The following is a 20,305-nucleotide window of genomic DNA, read 5'->3' as shown; positions in this document are numbered from 1 at the left end:
ATAGTCACAAGAGAACCTCCAGAGGGGTTTCAGCTGATATCTGGGCAGCAATTGTGCAGGACAGGTAGGAGTGCCAGGACTTAGACCATATCCTTAATGGCCAAATGCTGTCATCTAGGGAAGCCTATGCCACATGACCGCTGTTTCTAATAATGGCAGAGCTAGAGAATTCCACAGACCGGCAAATCTTAAAAGAATTCATCAGTTCGAGAAAAAAAAAAAAGAATTCAGCAGTTTGATTCTTATCCTAAAAGGCAGGATGAGAATTCTCTCCTGAATAGAAAAGCCGCAAGATGAAATGGAAAGAAGAAAACCATTATTGGAAATGCAAGAGGAGAATGAGTGGCAAAGAAGAAACAAGAACAAGGCAAGGAGGACATCAAAACCCTAAAGATGGGAGAGGGAAGCAGGAAATCTTAGGTGATTGGAAGCACTATCTAAAGTGAATCCGCTTATATGACTCTCTGTTTGAAGCAAGCGGAGAGATGCATGGCCTGACGTGTTTGCCAAACAAACGAGAAGCAGACCAACAAAGAATCCAACAAAAAAACTAGCACCAAAAGGGTACGGTTGGCTGAAATATACCAAGGGAACCATGATTATTCAAAAGAAAATACTCAAGGTGATGTCAAGGATCATTCAGAACGCATCGACACAGTTTCGCGGCTTGTATGTACTCAGCACACTTGTATTCGGAAATCAGAGGCGTGCATTTTTATTCATAAATATTGATTCAAAAGGGCATAGCGTGACCTAACAGAATGCCGATTTGGAGTCCAGTGGATTCATAGTCCTTGATATAGACTTGCAAGTCTTCCAACAGGATGAATGAATGCCATATTGTACCCTACGTGGAGAAGAAATGGCATAAGCCTATAACAAAGACAAGTAGATCTGCAAAAGTGTATTAAGAGCAAAAGAGACAGATTGTAAAGTGCACATTGGGGTTGGTTTCATTTCTAGTAATTTCAGCCCCCATGGAACCAATGAATCCGTGTCCTGAGAGTGCGGGTTTTTCAGTAGAAATCAGGCGACGAATATGTATTCCGGGTGTACGGATATTACAGGAACATAAGATTCCTTTAGTGGGTCTTTGTGTACTGTGAACTGTTAGAAAGTTTAATGACGTGTGAAACCATCAACTGAAAATGGACACGCTTCCCTCCATTGGTACTGTGCATACAGATCTGAACAAAATGAAAGAGGGAAGAACAAAGGCCCATGGGACTATAGTGGGTAGAATCACATTTAACTTAGGAACCTCTGGTCGGATGCAGCCCCTCCCACAACACTGACAAGATGCAGCAGCCATTGGGGATGGCCGTTACCGGTTGGATTCCAGGTGGAATGTTGGTGTGTACCACGAGGCTAGTTGTGGCTGGTGGATCCTAGGAAAACGGGCAGAGTTCTATGGATGGATCAGTGTGATGGAGGGGCTACCGCCCTCTGTGGAGCTTGGCTTAGGTCTTTGGCCCGAGAAACTGTGTAAGTTTAAGATACTGCTGCTGCCCAAAGACCTGAGTTCACGGGTCAGTTTCCAGAACCTGAAAGGCAGACAGTGGAAAATCTGCCTGTCATCAGCTTACTGGTGAGGCTGCGAGGTTCTTTCAGACTTGCTCAGTCCCGGTGGAGTCGACTTTATGGGAGACACGAAGAGAAGCTGGCCGAAAAGCTGGCTGCACGGATTGAGGAGAGATGCGAACACACTGATGAGAGACGTTCTGGTACAATGGAGAATACTGGCCTGGAGACAGCTGTAGAGGATGCCAGGCTCACAAGACATTCATGAGACATATTGAACCTCGCTGATACTGGCAGAAACATACGGAGTACCAACGTGGACTTGAGGAAGTTCCTCGATTCTCTGCTCCAAGTACGGGTCCAAGATCCCTGACGTCTAAAAGAGAAGAGATGGCAGAGATGATCAAAACGCTCATGTTCTTGGAAGAGGTCGTGACAATCCACACGTCCCAAGGGGCATTTCCAAGCCACTCAGACCAAAATGCACCAAGCCCAGGTAAGCCTTTTTCCCAGGTTTGGGCCTAGCTATCAAGCACTTGCTCTTCCCTCCCCTCCACTCAGGCATCCATTTGGAAGGATCAGTACCTGAGCTGCAATGAAGCCAGTACGAGAAGAGCAAGCCCCTCCTAGGATCAGAGTTCCTCCAGCTTCACACTCTGTGAATAACAGTGAACTCCTAAAGGTCAAAGAGTCTCGACTGAAATAGATAGGAATTGAATACTTAGCTCACACAAAGAAACGATGGCCTTCCGCTAGATTCAGAAAATGCTGGGTTTATGTCTTCTCTGGGGTGAAGGGAGTGTGGTAAGTGAGGGGAATTTTTGACTGAACTTGTATATGTATTAGGCCTCAGTTTTTCAAGACAGTATAGGTAAATAGTATAAGTCAGATAGTGAACTGAACCGTAAAAGTCGCCAATGACATTAAAGACACAGCTTATGTGGACCATCTTTCACTTGATTCAAGCCCCCGGGGGCACTATATCATGGGGTTGTAGACTTGGTTGCATTAAATTGCTTTACCCAACATGATCGGATGATTAAGCGTTCTCATCACTGATAGAAGAACACCTGGTTCTCAATAGCCTAGCATAGCTGCAGCAGGGTTCTCATAGTTATAAGGCCTCTAGGTGATATTGGATTCAAACCTAAATGTATATATTTGGTTTGTTTTCTCTTGTATTTTCCTAGAGAGTGATGTTACCCCTAAAAATGCCAACATTGTCCAGTAGGTGTCATTGGGAGTAAAGGGCACCACATGCACAAGAGAATCCAAGGTTGGGGGTTATTTCATGTTTCCAATAGTTATTTCATGGTTCCTGTTTGTTTCGGAGGCTTCAACAGTAAAGAGCTGACATGAGCCCTTTAACAGTTTGGACTGCTAATTTGCATTCTATCTGTCTATGTTTTCTTTTGAGCTGACAAAATGTTACCAAAATTGACAAGTCTGGCTTCTAGGTCGATTTAGTATGTTTCAAAAACTCACTTCATTTTCGTATAACTCCCAAAACATGTAAATCAATTCTATTAAACTTTTCAAAGATTTCAAATGAGATATCAACACAATGTCAAAATCGGAGTCTTCGGACAATCCCTCCCACCACGGATGTATAGAAACCAAGAGCTAAACAAAAATCACATTTCGGTGAAATGTATCTGGAAAGTGTTGATTCATCGATGTCCAGTTGGCAGAGGATCAGGGCAAACTGCGCTCACTCGCTCCCATGTACACAGCAATGGAAACATACACACATCCAGCCCTTGGCACAGGACACTTGCCGAAGAGAGGTCTGTTACTTCCAAAGACAGGATGAGGCCTCAGAATACCTGGAAGCAGGAGAAGGCAAATCAGGGAATGGAAGCCAGTGCAGGGTCTGACCCCTTGTGATGGAGCAGCAAAGGTGAAACTCTATTTAACTTGGATGCACACTCTCAAGCAGACAAGAGACGTGGGATTGAAGGTGATGCGCTGAGTGTTAGAAGAGTGCACAGCAGATGCTTGGCTGACAGAACTCAAAGAAACCAGCGCAAAATATCCCCAAAGTTGATTCTGAGTCCAAGATCCGAGCTGCTAAATTTGAGGCAGCAGAGGCAGCGGTCAGTGAGAGATAGGGATACGGATGTTGGCACACGCTGAGTCTCAGTGATCTGGAGTGCGTTGTGGGATGTGGTGGGTCCTATCAAGAGAGCAAATCGACCTGTGACCCCAATGATAAAGCAACCACACTGGCGAACGTGGTTGAGAGTATCGATAGGTCCCAAGGACACACCCAGTGCATCTGCAGGACCAGGGACCAATTTGGCATGTTGCCAATAGGGCACGTGTGGGGCTGAATCAGAGATATCATGCATCTGGTCTGAGGGATCCAGGGGGCCTTGGGTTTGAAATCAGAATATAAAGCCTTAGGATCTGCTACTTTCAAAACCTGGGCTGGGATTATGGATTGTTTTGAGGCACAGGATGCGCAACATCTCTGTGGTTGCCTTCGTGCACCCGTGTCACAAGGATGAGAGGACAAAGAAGAGTGGTCCTAGTCCTCAGCATGAGAAGTGGGAGCATATCCTTCAGCATTATCTCCCAAAAGCGGATGCTACATTTTGGATGGCACCGACACGTTACGGCACCGAGGACACCAAGGTCGGTTTGCGGGATCATTCCAGCAGGCCCTGATGTGTGACATCCATAGATATGCTTCCACTGCTGTTTCTGTAGACACAGAAGTTTTGGGAAGAACTGGTTTCATTGGGAAAATCCCGTGGCACTACAAAGCACAAGCGCACTCTCAGTTTGCTGTTTTGGAAACACTCCAAATTGACATAGAGCAGAATGCACAGCTGAGAAACTTTAGAAGCCTCATTTCCACAAGAGGAAGTGTCCTGTGCACTTTCACCTTTGCGAGATATGCGTAATCAAAATGAGGTTATGCTATTCGAAATACTACGGGGTGTTCATCACAACTAAGGCAACACCAGCAATTGGAGATATACTGGACAACACACACAGGAACAGGACATGGCATCAATGTCTAGGAGAAGTTGTCCTCACAGAAATCCCATGGAATTGCGTAGAGCCAACGGTCTAAAATTTTAACTTAACAAAGCCCTAGAAATTTACATTAGATACCTGATATTACCTGACCAGGAGATATGAAGAAGTACAGTAAAAAAATAGGATGTACCATATTCAGTTCCAAAGAGATTGAAGGCCCAAAAATAAGCTTTCAAACAACTAGACTGCAAAACGCTATCCAGAGAAAGTATTGTATACGGAGGTGAGGGAAACAGTGAAGAAAAACAGTGTCTCAGAATCACAAAAAGCAGAATACCAGAAAAGGGGAAGAGAAAGTCAAACGATGAGCCAAATAATATCAGAAAACTCAATGTATGTGATAATATCAGGGGTAAACTTCAGTCCTAAGCAGACTAGATAATGCAGAGGGACGCGTGAATGACTGTGAAGACAGGGGAACAGAAATCCCTCGGTCAGAAGCAGACATAGGAAAGCAAGTGCAAAAGAAAGAAAACATTGCTGTTGAATCCTGGGGTAAGACAAGGCATGAAAGACTAGGATTCATAAGAGTCCCAGATGGAAAAGAAAGAGATAAAGAAACAAAAAATGTCTGAAAAGTTATCTGCAGAAAAATCAGACTGAAACATGCTGAAAGCCAAGAAAGAATCATCTATGCAAATTCAGGAAGTACAAAGCGTCCAAAGGAGGTGGAATCCCAATAGACCAAGCAGTAGCTGTTTGATTCAAATCAACAAAGTTCATGAGCATCCCAGTGACTAAAAATGCACCTGGAGGAAAGCAACATAGTCACAAGAGAACCTCCAGAGGGGTTCCAGCTTATATCTCGGCAGCAATCATGCCGGACAGGGAGGAGTGCCAGGAAATAAACAACATCCTGATTGGCCAAATGCTGCCATCTAGGGAAGCCTATGCCACATGACCTCTGTTTCTAATAACGGCAGAGCTAGTGAATTCCACAGACCGGCAAATCTTAAAAGAATTCATCAGTTCGAGAAAAAATAAAATAATTCAGCAGTTTGATTCTTATCCTAAAAGGCAGGATGAGAATTCTCTCCTGAATAGAAAAGCAGCAAGATGAAATGGAAAGAAGAAAACCATTATTGGAAATGCAAGAGGAGAATGAGTGGCAAAGAAGAAACAAGAACAAGGCAAGGAGGACATCAAAACCCTAAAGATGGGGGAGGGAAGCAGGAAATCATAGGTGATTGGAAGCACTATCTTAAGTGAATCAGCTTATATGACTCTCTGTTTGAAGCGAACGGAGAGATATATGGCCTGACGTGTTTGCCAAACAAACGAGAAGCAGACCAACAAAGAATCCAACAAACACACTAGCACCAAAGGGTACGCTTGGCTGACATATACCAAGGGAACCATGATTATTCAAAAGAAAATACTCAAGGTGATATCAAGGATCATTCAGCAGGCATCGACCCAGTTTCGCAGCTTGCATGTACTCAGCACACTTGTATTCGCAAATCAGAGGCATGAATTTATATTCATAAGTATTGATTCAAAAGATCATAGCATGACCTAACCCAAATGCCGATTTGGAGTCCAGTGGATTCCTAGTCCTTGATATAGACTTGCAAGTCTTCCAACAGAATGAATGAATGACATATTGTACCCTACGTGGAGAAGAAATGGCATAAGCCTATAACAAAGACAAGTAGCTCTGCAAAAGTGATCTAAGTGCAAAAGAGACAGACAGTAAAATGCACATTGCGGTTGGTTTCATTTCTAGGAATTTCAGCCCCCATGGAACCAATGAATTCATGTCATGAGAGTGCGGGTTTTTCAACAGAAATCAACAGACGGATATGTATTCCGGGTGTACGCATATTACAGGAACATATGTTTCCTTTAGTGGTTCTCTGTGTACTGTGAACTGTTAGAAAGTTTAATGACGTGTGAAACCATCAACTGAAAATGGACACGCTTCCTTCTTTTGGCACTGTGCATACAGATCTGAACAAAAGGAAAGAGGGAAGAACAAAGGCCCATGGGACTATAGTGGGAAGAATCACATTTACCTTAGGAACCTCTGGTCGGATGCAGCCCCTCCCACAACACTGACAAGATGCAGCAGCCAATGGGGATTGCCGTTACCGGTTGGATTCCAGGCGGAATGTAGGTGTGTACCGCGAGGCTTGTTGTGGCTGGTGGATCCTAGGTAACCGGGCAGAGTTCTGTACGTGGATCAGTGTGATGGAGGGGCTGCCGCCCTCTGTGGAGCTTGGCTTAGGTCATTGGTCCGGGAAACTGTGTAAGTTCGAGATACTGCTGCTGCCCAAAGACCTGAATTCACGGGTCAGTTTCCAGAATCTGAAAGGGCAGACAGTGGAAGATCTGCCTGTCATCAGCTTAGTGGTGAGGCTGCGAGGTTCTTTCAGACTTGCTCAGTCCCGGTGGAGTCGACTTTATGGGAGACACCAATATAAGCTGGCTGGAAAGCTGGGTGCACGGATTGAGGAGAGATGCGAACACATTGATGAGAGACGTTCTGCTACAATGGAGAATACTGGCCTGGACACAGCTATAGAGGATACCAGGCTCGCAAGACATTCATGAGACATATTGAACCTCGCTGATACTGGCAGAAACATACGGAGTGCCAACGTGGACTTGAGGAAGTTCCTCGATTCTCTGCTCCAAGTACGGGTCCAAGATCCCTGACGTCTAAAAAAGAAGAGATGGCAGAGATGATCAAAACGCTCATGTTCTTGGAAGAGGTCGTGACAATCCACACGTCCCAAGGGGCAATTCCAAACCACACAGACCAAAATGCACCAAGCCCAGGTAAGCCTTTTTCCCAGGTTTGGTCCTAGCTATCAAGCACTTGCTCTTCCCTCCCCTCCACTCAGGCATCCATTTGGAAGGATCAGTACCTGAGCTGCAATGAAGCCAGTACGAGAAGAGCAAGCCCCTCCTAGGATCAGAGTTCCTCCAGCTTCACACTCTGTGAACAACAGTGAATTCCTAAAGGTCAAAGGGTCTCGACTGAAATAGATACGAATTCAATACTTAGCTCACACAAAGAAACGATTGCCTTCCGCTAGATTCAGCAAATGCTGGGTTTATGTCTTCTCTGGGGTGAAGGGAGTGTGGGGAATCTTTGACTGAACTTGTATATGTATTAGGCCTCAGTTTTTCAAGACAGTATAGGTAAATATTATAAGTCAGATAGTGAACTGAACCGTAAAAGTCGCCAATGACATTAAAGACACAGCTTATGTGGACCATCTTTCACTTGATTCAAGCCCCCGGGGGCACTATATCATGGAGTTGTAGACTTCGTTGCCTTAAATTGCTTTACCCAACATGATCGGATGATTAAGCATTCTCATCACTGATAGAAGAACACCTGGTTCTCAATAGACTAGCATAGCTGCAGCAGGATTCTTATAGCTATAATGCCTCTAGGTGATTTTGGATTCAAACCTAAATGTATATATTTGGTTTGTTTTCTCTTGTATTTTCCTAGAGAGGGATGTTACCCCTTGAAATGCCAACATTGTCCAGTAGGTGTCATTGGGAGTAAAGGGCACCATATGCACAAGTGAATCCAAGGTTGGGGGTTATTTCATGTTTCCAATAGGTATTTCATGGTTCCTTTTGGTTTCGGAGGCTTCAACAGTAAAGAGCTGACATGAGCCCTTTAACAGTTTGGACTGCTGGTTTGCATTCTATCTGTCTATGTTTTCTTTAGAGCTGACAAAATGTTACCAAAATTGACAAGTCTGGCTTCTAGGACGATTTAGTATGTTTCAAAAACTCACTTCATTTTCGTATAACTCCCAAAACATGTAAATCAATTCTATCAAACATTTCAAAGTTTTCAAATGAGATATCAACGCAATGTCAAAATCGGAGTCTTCGGACAATCCCTCCCACCACGGCTGTATAGAAACCAAGAGCTAAACAAAAATCACATTTCGCTGAAATGTATCTGGAAAGTGTTGATTCATCGATGCCCAGTTGGCAGAGGATCAGGGCAAACTGCGCTCACTCGCTCCCATGTACACAGCAATGGAAACATCCACTCACCCAGCCCTTGGCACAGGACACTTGCCGAAGAGAGGTCTGTTACTTCCAAAGACAGGATGAGGCCTCAGAACACCTGGAGGCAGGAGACGGCAAATCAGGGAATGGAAGCCAGTGCAGGGTCTGACCCCTGGTGATGGAGAAGCAAAGGTGAAACTCTGTTTAACTTGGATGCACACTCTCAAGCAGACAGGAGACGTGGGATTGAAGGTGATGCGCTGAGTGTTAGAAGAGTGCACAGCAGATGCTTGGCTGACAGAACTCAAAGAAACCAGCGCAAAATATCCCCACAGTTGATTCTGAGACCAAGATCCGAGCTGCCAAATTTGAGGCAGCAGAGGCAGCGGTCAGTGAGGGATAGGGCTACGGATGATGGCACACGCTGAGTCTCAGGGATCTGGAGTGCGTTGTGGGATGAGGTGGGTCCTATCAAGGGAGCAAACCAACCTGTGACTTCAGACATAAAGCAGCCATACTGGCGAATGCGGTTGAGATAATCGACATGTCCCATGGCCACACCCAGTGCATCTGCAGGACCAGGGACCAATTTGGCATGTTGCCAATAGAGCACGTGTGGGGCTGAATCAGAGATATCATGCATCTGGTCTGAGGGATCCAGGGGGCCTTGGGTTTGAAATCAGAATATAAAGCCATAGGATCTGCTACTTTCATAACCTGGGCTGGGATTATGGATTGTTTTGAGGCACAGGATGCGCAACATCTCTGTGGTTGCCTTCGTGTACCCGTGTCACAAGGATGAGAGGACAAAGAAGAGTGGTCCTAGTCCACAGCATGAGAAGTGGGAGCATATCCTTCAGCATTATCTCCCAAAAGCGGATGCTACATTTTGGATGGCACCGGCACGTTACGGCAACGAGGACACCAAGGTCGGTCTGCGGGATCATTCCAGCAGGCCCTGATGTGTGACATCCATAGATATGCTTCCACTGCTGTTTCTGTATACACAGAAGTTTTGGGAAGATCTGGTTTAATTGGGAAATTCCCGTGGCACTACAAAGCACAAGCGCACTCTCAGTTTGCTGTTTTGGAAACACTCCAAATTGACATAGAGCAGAATGCACAGCTGAGAAACTTTAGAAGCCTCATTTCCACACGAGGAAGTGTCCTGTGCACTTTCACCTTTGAGAGATATGCGAAATCAAAATGAGGTTATGCTAATCGAAATACTACGGGGTTTTCATCACAACTAAGGCAGCACCAGCAATTGGAGATATACCAGACAACACACACAGGAACAAGACATGGCATCAATGTCTAGGAGAATTTGTCCTCACAGAAATCCCATGGAATTGCATAGAGCCAACGGTCTAAAATTTTAACTTAACAAAGCCCTAGAAATTTACATTAGATACCTGATATTACCTGACCAGGAGATATGAAGAAGTACAGTAAAAAAAATAGGATGTACCATTTTCAGTTCCAAAGAGATTGAAGGCCCAAAAGATAAGCTTTCAAACAACTAGACTGCAAAACGCTATCCAGAGAAAGTATTGAAAACGGAGTTGAGGGAAACAGTGAAGAAAAACAGTGTCTCAGAATCACAAAAGGCAGAATACCAGAAAAGGGGAAGAGAAAGTCGAACGATGAGCCAAACAATATTAGAAAACTCAATGTATTTGATAATATCATGGATAAACTTCAGTCCTAAGCAGACTAGATAATGCAGAGGGACGCGTGAATGACTGTGAAGACAGGGGAACAGAAATCCCTCGGTCAGAAGCAGACATAGGAAAGCAAGTGCAAAAGAAAGAAAACATTGCTGTTGAATCCTGGGGTAAGACAAGGCATGAAAGACTAGGATTCATAAGAGTCCCAGATGGAAAAGAAAGAGATAAAGAAACAAAAAATGTCTGAAAAGTTATCTGCAGAAAAATCAGACTGAAACATGCTGAAAGCCAAGAAAGAATCATCTATGCGAATTCAGGAAGTACACAGCGTCCAAAGGAGGTGGAATCCCAATAGACATAGCAGCAGCTGTTTGATTCAAATCAACAAAGTTCATGAGCATCCCAGTGACTTAAAATGCGCCTGGAGGAAAGCAACATAGTCACAAGAGAACCTCCAGAGGGGTTCCAGCTGATATCTCGGCAGCAATCGTACAGGACATGGAGTTGTGCCAGGAAATAGACAATATCCTGAATGGCCAAATGCTGCCATCTAGGGAAGCCTATGCCACATGACCTCTGTTTCTAATAACGGCAGAGCTAGTGAATTCCACAGACCGGCAAATCTTAAAAGAATCCATCAGTTCGAGAAAAAAGAAAATAATTCAGCATTTCGATTCTTATCCTAAAAGGCAGGATGAGAATTCTCCCCTGAATAGAAAAGCAGCAAGATGAAATGGAAAGAAGAAAACCATTATTGGAAATGCAAGAGGAGAATGAGTGGCAAAGAAGAAACAAGAACAAGGCAAGGAGGACATCAAAACCCTAAAGATGGGGGAGGGAAGCAGGAAATCATAGGTGATTGGAAGCACTATCTTAAGTGAATCAGCATATATGACTCTCTGTTTGAAGCGAACGGAGAGATGCATGGCCTGACGTGTTTGCCAAACAAACGAGAAGCAGACCAACAAAGAATCCAACAAACAAACTAGCACCAAAAGGGTACGGTTGGCTGACATATGCCAAGGGAATCATGATTTTTCAAAAGAAAATACTCAAAGTGATATCAAGGATCATTCAGCAGGCATCGACCCAGTTTCGCAGCTTGCATGTACTCAGCACATTGTATTCGGAAATCAGAGTCGTGAATATATATTCATAATTATTGACACAAAAGATCATAGTATGACCTACCCCAAATGCCGATTTGGAGTCCAGTGGATTCCTAGTCCTTGATATAGACTTGCAAGTCTTCCAACAGAATGAATGAATGACATATTGTACCCTACGTGGAGAAGAAATGGCATAAGCCTATAACAAAGACAAGTAGCTCTGCAAAAGTGATCTAAGTGCAAAAGAGACAGACAGTAAAATGAACATTGCGGTTGGTTTCATTTCTAGGAATTTCAGCCCCCATGGAACCAATGGATTCATGTCCTGAGAGTGCGGGTTTTTCAACAGAAATCAACAGACGGATATGTATTCCGGGTGTATGCATATTACAGGAACATATGTTTCCTTTAGTGGTTCTCTGTGTACTGTGAACTGTTAGAAAGTTTAATGACGTGTGAAACCACCAACTGAAAATGGACACGCTTCCTTCTTTTGGCACTGTGCATACAGATCTGAACAAAAGGAAAGAGGGAAGAACAAAGGCCCATGGGACTATAGTGGGAAGAATCACATTTACCTTAGGAACCTCTGGTCGGATGCAGCCCCTCCCCCAACACTGACAAGATGCAGCAGCCATTGGGGAAGGCCGTTACCGGTTGGATTCCAGGTGGAATGTTGGTGTGTACCACGAGGCTTGTTGTGGCTGGTGGATCCTAAGTAACCAGGCAGAGTTCTGTGGGTGGATCAGTGTGATAAGGGTGCTGCCGCCCTCTGTGGGGCTTGGCTTAGGTCTTTGTTCCGGGAAACTGTGTAAGTTCGAGATACTGCTGCTGCCCAAAGACCTGAATTCACGGGTCAGTTTCCAGAATCTGAAAGGGCAGGCAGTGGAAGATCTGCCTGTCATCAGCTTAATGGTGAGGCTGCGAGGTTCTTTCAGACTTGCTCAGTCCCGGTGGAGTCGACTTTATGGGAGACACCAAGAGAAGCTGGCCGAAAATCTGGCTGCACGGATTGAGGAGAGATGCGAACACATTGATGAGAGACATTCTGCTACAATGGAGAATACTGGCCTGGACACAGCTGTAGAGGATACCAGGCTCGCAAGACATTCATGAGACATATTGAACCTCGCTGATACTGGCAGAAACATACGGAGTGCCAACGTGCACTTGAGGAAGTTCCTCGATTCTCTGCTCCAAGTACGGGTCCAAGATCCCTGACGTCTGAAAGAGAAGAGATGGCAGAGATGATCAAAACGCTCATGTTCTTGGAAGAGGTCGTGAGTATCCACACATCCCAAGGGGCATTTCCAAGCCACTCAGACCAAAATGCACCAAACCCAGGTAAGCCTTTTTCCCAGGTTTGGGCCTAGCTATCAAGCACATGCTCTTCCCTCCCCTCCACTCAGGCATCCACTTGGAAGAATCAGTACCTGAGCTGCAATGAAGCCAGTACGAGAAGAGCAAGCCCCTCCTAGGATCAGAGTTCCTCCAGCTTCACACTCTGTGAACAACAGTGAACTCCTAAAGGTCAAAGAGTCTCGACTGAAATAGTTAGGAATTGAATACTTAGCTCACACAAAGAAACGATGGCCTTCCACTAGATTCAGAAAATGCTGGGTTTATGTCTTCTCTGGGGTGAAGGGAGTGTGGTAAGTGACGGAAATCTTTGACTGAACTTGAATATGTATTAGGCCTCAGTTTTTCAAGACAGTATAGGTACATAGTATAAGTCAGATAGTGAACTGAACCGTAAAAGTCGACAATGACAATAAGACACAGCTTATGTGGACCATCTTTCACTTGATTCAAGCCCCCTGGGGCACTATATCATGGGGTTGTAAACTTGGTTGCGTTAAGTTGCTTTACCCAACATGATCGGATGATTAATCATTCTCATCACTGATAGAAGTACACCTGGTTCTCAATAGCCTAGCATAGCTGCAGCAGGGTTCTCATAGCTATAATGCCTCTAGGTGATTTTGGATTCAAACCTAAATGTATATATTTGGTTTGTTTTCTCTTGTATTTTCATAGAGGGGGATGTTACCCCTTGAAATGCCAACATTGGCCAGTGGGTGTCATTGGGAGTAAAGGGCACCACATGCACAAGTGAATCCAAAGTTGGGGGTTATTTCATGTTTCCAATAGGTATTTCATGGTTCCTGTTGGTTTCGGAGGCTTCAACAGTAAACAGCTGACATGAGTCCTTTAAAAGTTTGGACTGCTAGTTTTCATTCTATCTGTCTATGTTTTCCTTAGAGCTGACAAAATGTTACCAAAATTGACATGTCTGGCTTCTAGGTCGATTTAGTATGATTCAAAAACTAACTTCATTTTCGTATAACTCCCAAAACCTGTAAATCAATTCTATTAAACTTTTTAAAGACTGCAAATGGGATATCAACACAATGTCAAAATCGGAGTCTTCGGACAATCCCTCCCGCCACAGCTTTATAGAATCCAAGAGCTTAACAAAAATCACATTTCTATGAAATGTATCTGGAAAGTGTTGATTCATCGATGCCCAGTTGGCAGAGAAGCAGGGCAACCTGCATTCACTCGCTCCCATGTACACAGCAATGGAAACATCCACTCACCCAGCCCTTGGCACAGGACACTTGCCGAAAAGAGGTCTGTTATTTCCAAAGACAGGATGAGGCCTCAGAACACCTGGAGGCAGGAGACGGCAAATCAGGGAATGGAAGCCAGTGCAGGGTCTGACCCCTGGTGATGGAGCAGCAAAGGTGAAACTCTGTTTAACTTGGACGCACACTCTCAAGCAGACAGGAGACATGGGATTGAAGGTGATGCGCTGAGTGTTAGAAGAGTGCACAGCAGATGCTTGGCTGACAGAACTCAAAGAAACCAGCGCAAAATATCCCCACAGTTGATTCTGAGACCAAGATCCGAGCTGCCAAATTTGAGGCAGCAGAGGCAGCGGTCAGTGAGGGATAGGGCTACGCATGATGGCACACGCTGAGTCTCAGGGATCTGGAGTGCGTTGTGGGATGTGGTGGGTCCTATCAAGAGAGCAAACCGACCTGTGACCCCAATGATAAAGCAACCACACTGGCGAACGTGGTTGAGATTATTGATATGTCCCATGGCCACACCCAGTGCATCTGCAGGACCAGGGACCAATTTGGCATGTGGTCAATAGAGCACGTGTGGGGCTGAATCAGAGATATCATGCATCTGGTCTGAGGGATCCAGGGGTCTTTGGGTTTGAAATCAGAATGTAAAGCCTTAGGATCTGCTACTTTCATAACCTGGGCTGGGATTATGGTTTGGTTTGAGGCACAGGATGCGCAAAAGCTTTGTGGTTGCCTTCGTGCACCCGTGTCACAAGGATGAGAGGGCAAGGAATAGTGGTCCAAGTCCACAGCATGAGAACAGGAAGCATTCCCTTCAGCATTATCTCCCCAAAGCAGATGCTACCTTTTGGATGGCACAGGCACGGTACGGCACCGAGGCCACCAAGGTCGGTCTGCGGGATCATTCCAGCAGGCCCTGATATGTGACATCCATAGATATGCTTCCACTGGTGTTTCTGTAGACACAGAAGCTTTGGGAAATACTGGTTACTTTGGGACATTACCTTGGTACTACAAAGCACAAGCGCACTCTCAGTTTGCTGTTTTGGAAACACTCCAAGTTGACATAGAGCAGAATTCAGACCTGAGAACTTTTAGGAGCTTCATTTCCAAACGAGGAAGTGTCCAGTGCACTTTCACCTTTGCGAGATAAGCGTAATCAAAATGAGGTTATGCTAATCGAAATACTACTGGGTGTTCATCAAAACAAAGGCAACACCAGCAATTGGAGATATACCAGAAAACACAAACAGGAACAGGACATGGCATCAATGTCTAGGAGAAATTGTCCTCACAGAAATCCCATGGAATTGCGTAGAGCCAAGTGTCTAAAATTTTCACTTAACAAGTCCCTAGAAGTCTACATTTGATACCTGATATTACCTGACCAGTAGATATGAAGAAGTACAGTAAAAGAATTAGGAAGTACCATTTTCAGTTCCAAAGGGATTGAAGGCCCAAAAGATAAGCTTTCAAACAACTAGACTGCAAAACGCTATCCAGAGCAAGTATTGAATACGGAGGTGAGGAAAACACTGAAGAACAACAGTGTCTCAGAATCACAAAAGGCAGATTACCAGAAAAGGGGAAGAGAAAGTCGAACGATGAGCCAAATAATATCAGAAAACTCAATGGATGAGATAATATCATGGCTAAACTTCAGTCCTAAGCAGACTAGATAATGCAGAGGGACGCGTGAATGACTGTGAAGACAGGGGAACAGAAATCCCTCGGTCAGAAACAGACATAGGAAAGCAAGGGCAAACCAAAGAAAACATTGCTGTTGAATCCTGGGGTAAGACAAGGCATGAAAGACTAGGATTCATAAGAGTCCCAGATGGAAAAGAAAGAGATAAAGAAACAAAAAATGTCTGAAAAGTTATCTGCAGAAAAATCAGACTGAAACATGCTGAAAGCCAAGAAAGAATCATCTATGCGAATTCAGGAAGTACACAGCGTCCAAAGTAGGTGGAATCCCATTAGACATAGCAGCAGCTGTTTGATTCAAATCAACAAAGTTCATGAGCATCCCAGTGACTTAAAATGCGCCTGGAGGAAAGCAACATAGTCACAAGGGAACCTCCAGAGGGGTTCCAGCTGATATCTCGGCAGCAATCGTGCAGGAAATGGAGTTGTGTCAGGAAATAGACAATATCCTGAATGGCCAAATGCTGCCATCTAGGGAAGCCTATGCCACATGACCTCTGTTTCTAATAACGGCAGAGCTAGTGAATTCCACAGACCGGCAAATCTTAAAAGAATTCATCAGTTCGAGGAAAAAGAAAATAATTCAGCAGTTCGATACTTATCCTAAAAGGCAGGATGAGAATACTCCCCTGAATAGAAAAGCAGCAAGATGAAATGGAAAGAAGAAAACCATTATTGGAAATGCAAGAGGAGAATGAGTGGCAAAGAAGAAACAAGAACAAGGCAAGGAGGACATCAAAACCCTAAAGATGGGGGAGGGAAGCAGGAAATCATAGGTAATTGGAAGCACTATCTTAAGTGAATCAGCTTATATGACTCTCTGTTTGAAGCGACCGGAAAGATGCATGGCCTGACGTGTTTGCCAAACAAACGAGAAGCAGACAAACAAAGAATCCAACAAACAAACTAGCAACAAAAGGGTACGGTTGGCTGACATATACCAAGGGAACCATGATTATTCAAAAGAAAATACTCAAGGTGATGTCAAGGATCATTCAGCAGGCATCGACCCAGTTTAGCTGCTTGCATGTACTCAGCACACTTGTATTCGCCAATCGGAGGCGTGAATTTATATTCATAAGTATTGATTCAAAAGATCATAGTATGACCTACCCCAAATGCCGATTTGGAGTCCAGTGGATTCCTAGTCCTTGATATAGACTTGCAAGTCTTCCAACAGAATGAATGAATGACATATTGTACCCTATGTGGAGAAGAAATGGCATAAGCCTATAACAAAGACAAGTAGCTCTGCAAAAGTGATCTAAGTGCAAAAGAGACAGACAGTAAAATGCACACTGCGGTTGGTTTCATTTCTAGCAATTTCAGCCCCCATGGAACCAATGGATTCATGTCCTGAGAGTGCGGGTTTTTCAACAGAAATCAACAGACGGATATGTATTCCGGATGTACGCATATTACAGGAACATATGTTTCCTTTAGTGGGTCTCTGTGTACTGTGAACTGTTAGAAAGTTTAATGACGTGTGAATCCATCAACTGAAAATGGACACGCTTCCTTCTTTTGGCACTGTGCATACAGATCTGAACAAAAGGAAAGAGGGAAGAACAAAGGCCCATGGGACTATAGTGGGAAGAATCACATTTACCTTAGGAACCTCTGGTCGGATGCAGCCCCTCCCCCAACACTGACAAGATGCAGCAGCCATTGGGGAAGGCCGTTACCGGTTGGATTCCAGGTGGAATGTTGGTGTGTACCGCGAGGCTTGTTGTGGCTGGTGGATCCTTAGTAACCGGGCAGAGTTCTGTGGGTGGATCAGTGTGATGGGGGTGCTGCCGCCCTCTGTGGGCATTGGCTTAGGTCTTTGTCCGGGAAACTGTGTAAGTTCGAGACACTGTTGCTGCCCAAAGACCTGAGTTCACGGGTCAGTTTCCAGAACTTTTCAGAGCAGACAGTGGAAGATCTGCCTGTCTTCAGCTTATTGGTGAGGCTGCGAGGTTCTTTCAGACTTGCTCAGTCCCGGTGGAGTCGACTTTATGGGAGACACCAAGAGAAGCTGGCCGAAAAGCTGGCTGCACGGATTGAGGAGAGATGCGAACACATTGATGAGAGACGTTCTGCTACAATGGAGAATACTGGCCTGGACACAGCTGTAGAGGATACCAGGCTCACAAGACATTCATGAGACATATTGAACCTCGCTGATACTGGCAGAAACATACGGAGTGCCAACGTGGACTTGAGGAAGTTCCTCGATTCTCTGCTCCAAGTACGGGTCCAAGATCCCTGACGTCTGAATGAGAAGAGATGGCAGAGATGATCAAAACGCTCATGTTCTTGGAAGAGGTCGTGACAATCCACACGTCCCAAGGGGCATTTCCAAGCCACTCAGACCAAAATGCACCAAGCCCAGGTAAGCCTTTTTCCCAGGTTTGGGCCTAGCTATCAAGCACTTGCTCTTCCCTCCCCTCCACTCAGGCATCCATTTGGAAGGATCAGTACCTGAGCTGCAATGAAGCCAGTACGAGGGGAGCAAGCCCCTCCTAGGATCAGAGTTCCTCCAGCTTCACACTCTGTGAACAACAGTGAACTCCTAAAGGTCAAAGAGTCTCGACTGAAATAGATAGGAATTGAACACTTAGCTCACACAAACAAACGATGGCCTTCTGCTAGATTCAGCAAATGCTGGGTTTATGTTTTCTCTGGGGTGAAGGAAGTGTGGTAAGTGAGGGGAATCTTTGACTGAACTTGTATATGTATTAGGCCTCAGTTTTTCAAGACAGTATAGGTAAATAGTATAAGTCAGATAGTGAACTGAACCGTAAAAGTCGCCAATGACATTAATGACACAGCTTATGTAGACCATCTTTCACTTGATTCAAGCCCCCGGGGGCACTATATCATGGGGTTGTAGACTTGGTTGCATTAAATTGCTTTACCCAACATGATCGGATGTTTAAGCGTTCTCATCACTGATAGAAGAACACCTGGTTCTCAATAGCCTAGCATAGCTGCAGCAGGGTTCTCATAGCTATAATGCCTCTAGGTGATTTTGGATTCAATCCTAATTGTATATATTTGGTTTGTTTTCTCTTGAATTTTCCTAGAGAGGTATGTTACCCCTTGAAATGCCAACATTGGCCAGTAGGTGTCATTGGGAGTAAAGTGCACCACATGCACAAGTGAATCCAAGGTTGTGGGTTATTTCATGTTTCCAATAGGTATTTCATGGTTCCTGTTGGTTTCGGAGGCTTCAACAGTAAAGAGCTGACATGAGCCCTTTAACAGTTTGGACTGCTAGTTTTCATTCTATCTGTCTAGGTTTTCCTTAGAGCTGAAAAAATGTTAACAAAATTGACATGTCTGGCTTCTAGGTCGATTTAGTATGTTTCAAAAACTAACTTCATTTTTGTATAACTCCCAAAACATGTAAATCAATTCTATTAAACTTTTTAAAGACTGCAAATGGGATATCAACACAATGTCAAAATCGGAGTCTTCGGACAATCCCTCCCACCACGGCTGTATAGAAACCAAGAGCTAAACAAAAATCACATTTCTGTGAAATGTATCTGAAAAGTGTTGATTCATCGATGCCCAGTTGGCAGAGAAACAGGGCAACCTGCGCTCACTCGCTCCCATGTACATAGCAATGGAAACATCCACTCACCCAGCCCTTGGCACAGGACACTTGCCGAAGAGAGGTCTGTTATTTCCAAAGACAGGATGAGGCCTCAGAACACCTGGAGGCAGGAGACGGCAAATCAGGGAAGCCAGTGCAGGATCTGACCCCTGGTAATGGAGCAGCAAAGGTGAAACTCTGTTTAACTTGGACGCACACTCTCAAGCAGACAGGAGACATGGGATTGAAGGTGTTGCGCTGAGTGTTAGAAGAGTGCACAGCAGATGCTTGGCTGACAGAACTCAAAGAAACCAGCGCAAAATATCCCCACATTTGATTCTGAGACCAAGATCCGAGCTGCCAAATTTGAGGCAGCAGAGGCAGCGTTCAGTGAGGGATAGGGCTACGGATGATGGCACAGTCTGAGTCTCAGGGATCTGGAGTGTGTTGTGGGATGTGTTGTGTCCTATCAACAGAGCAAACCGACCTGTGGCCCCAATGAGAATGCAACTACCCTGGCACACACGGTTGAGATTTTCGATTAATTCCCATGGCCACACCCAGTGCATCTGCAGGACCAGGGACCAATTTGGCATGTTGCCAATAGAGCACGTGTGGGGCTGAATTAGAGATATCATTCATTTGGTGTGAGGGATCCAGGGGGCCTTGGGTTTGAAATCAAAATAAAAATCCTTAGGTTCTGCTACATCCATAACCTGGGCTGGGATTATGGTTTGGTTTGAGGCACAGGATGCGCAACAGCTCTGTCATTGCCTTAGTGCACCCGTGCCACAATGATGAGAGGGCAAGGAAGAGTTGTACAAGTCCACAGCGTTAATAAATGAAGCATTACCTTCACAATTATCTCCCAAAATCAGCTGCTATATTTGAATGCCACTGACACTTTACAGCACCGAGGACACCATGGTTGATTTTCGGGACCATTCCAGCAGGTCCTGATTAATGACATCCATAGATAAGCTTCCAATATTTTTTGTGTCGACAGAGAAATTCTGGGAAGGACTTTTTACATTGGGACATTCCCATGGCACTAAGAAGCATAAGCGCACTGTCAGTTTGCTGTTT

The 20,305-nt window shown here is 44.7% G+C and overlaps 3 long non-coding RNA genes across 4 annotated transcripts; all 3 read right to left on the bottom strand.

Annotated features, from left to right (window-relative positions):
• Positions 1–1,643: 1,643 nt before the first annotated feature.
• On the bottom strand, positions 1,644–3,347 carry LOC140695549 (uncharacterized). The gene is made up of 3 exons (XR_012071201.1): positions 3,160–3,347; positions 2,107–2,218; positions 1,644–1,897 (listed from the first exon to the last, which is right to left on the bottom strand). It is a non-coding gene; the product is annotated as an uncharacterized lncRNA (long non-coding RNA).
• Positions 3,348–6,991: 3,644 nt separating this feature from the next.
• On the bottom strand, positions 6,992–12,174 carry LOC140695548 (uncharacterized). 2 transcript variants are annotated; one of them, XR_012071200.1, is made up of 5 exons: positions 11,911–12,174; positions 11,415–11,505; positions 8,599–8,725; positions 7,440–7,510; positions 6,992–7,230 (listed from the first exon to the last, which is right to left on the bottom strand). It is a non-coding gene; the product is annotated as an uncharacterized lncRNA (long non-coding RNA). The 2 variants fall into 2 exon arrangements; XR_012071199.1 differs by lacking the exon at positions 11,415–11,505 and having other exon boundaries at positions 8,599–8,671; positions 11,911–12,014.
• Positions 12,175–14,771: 2,597 nt separating this feature from the next.
• LOC140695550 (uncharacterized) lies at positions 14,772–17,399 on the bottom strand. The gene is made up of 3 exons (XR_012071202.1): positions 17,246–17,399; positions 16,750–16,840; positions 14,772–14,900 (listed from the first exon to the last, which is right to left on the bottom strand). It is a non-coding gene; the product is annotated as an uncharacterized lncRNA (long non-coding RNA).
• Between the last annotated feature and the right edge of the window lie 2,906 nt (positions 17,400–20,305).

This window comes from Vicugna pacos, unplaced genomic scaffold (genome assembly GCF_048564905.1).
Source record: "Vicugna pacos unplaced genomic scaffold, VicPac4 scaffold_351, whole genome shotgun sequence".
In the NCBI taxonomy this organism is placed as follows: Eukaryota; Metazoa; Chordata; class Mammalia; order Artiodactyla; family Camelidae; genus Vicugna; species Vicugna pacos.
Note: the sequence above shows the minus strand (reverse complement) of the source record. Positions and strands in the feature narration are given on the sequence as shown.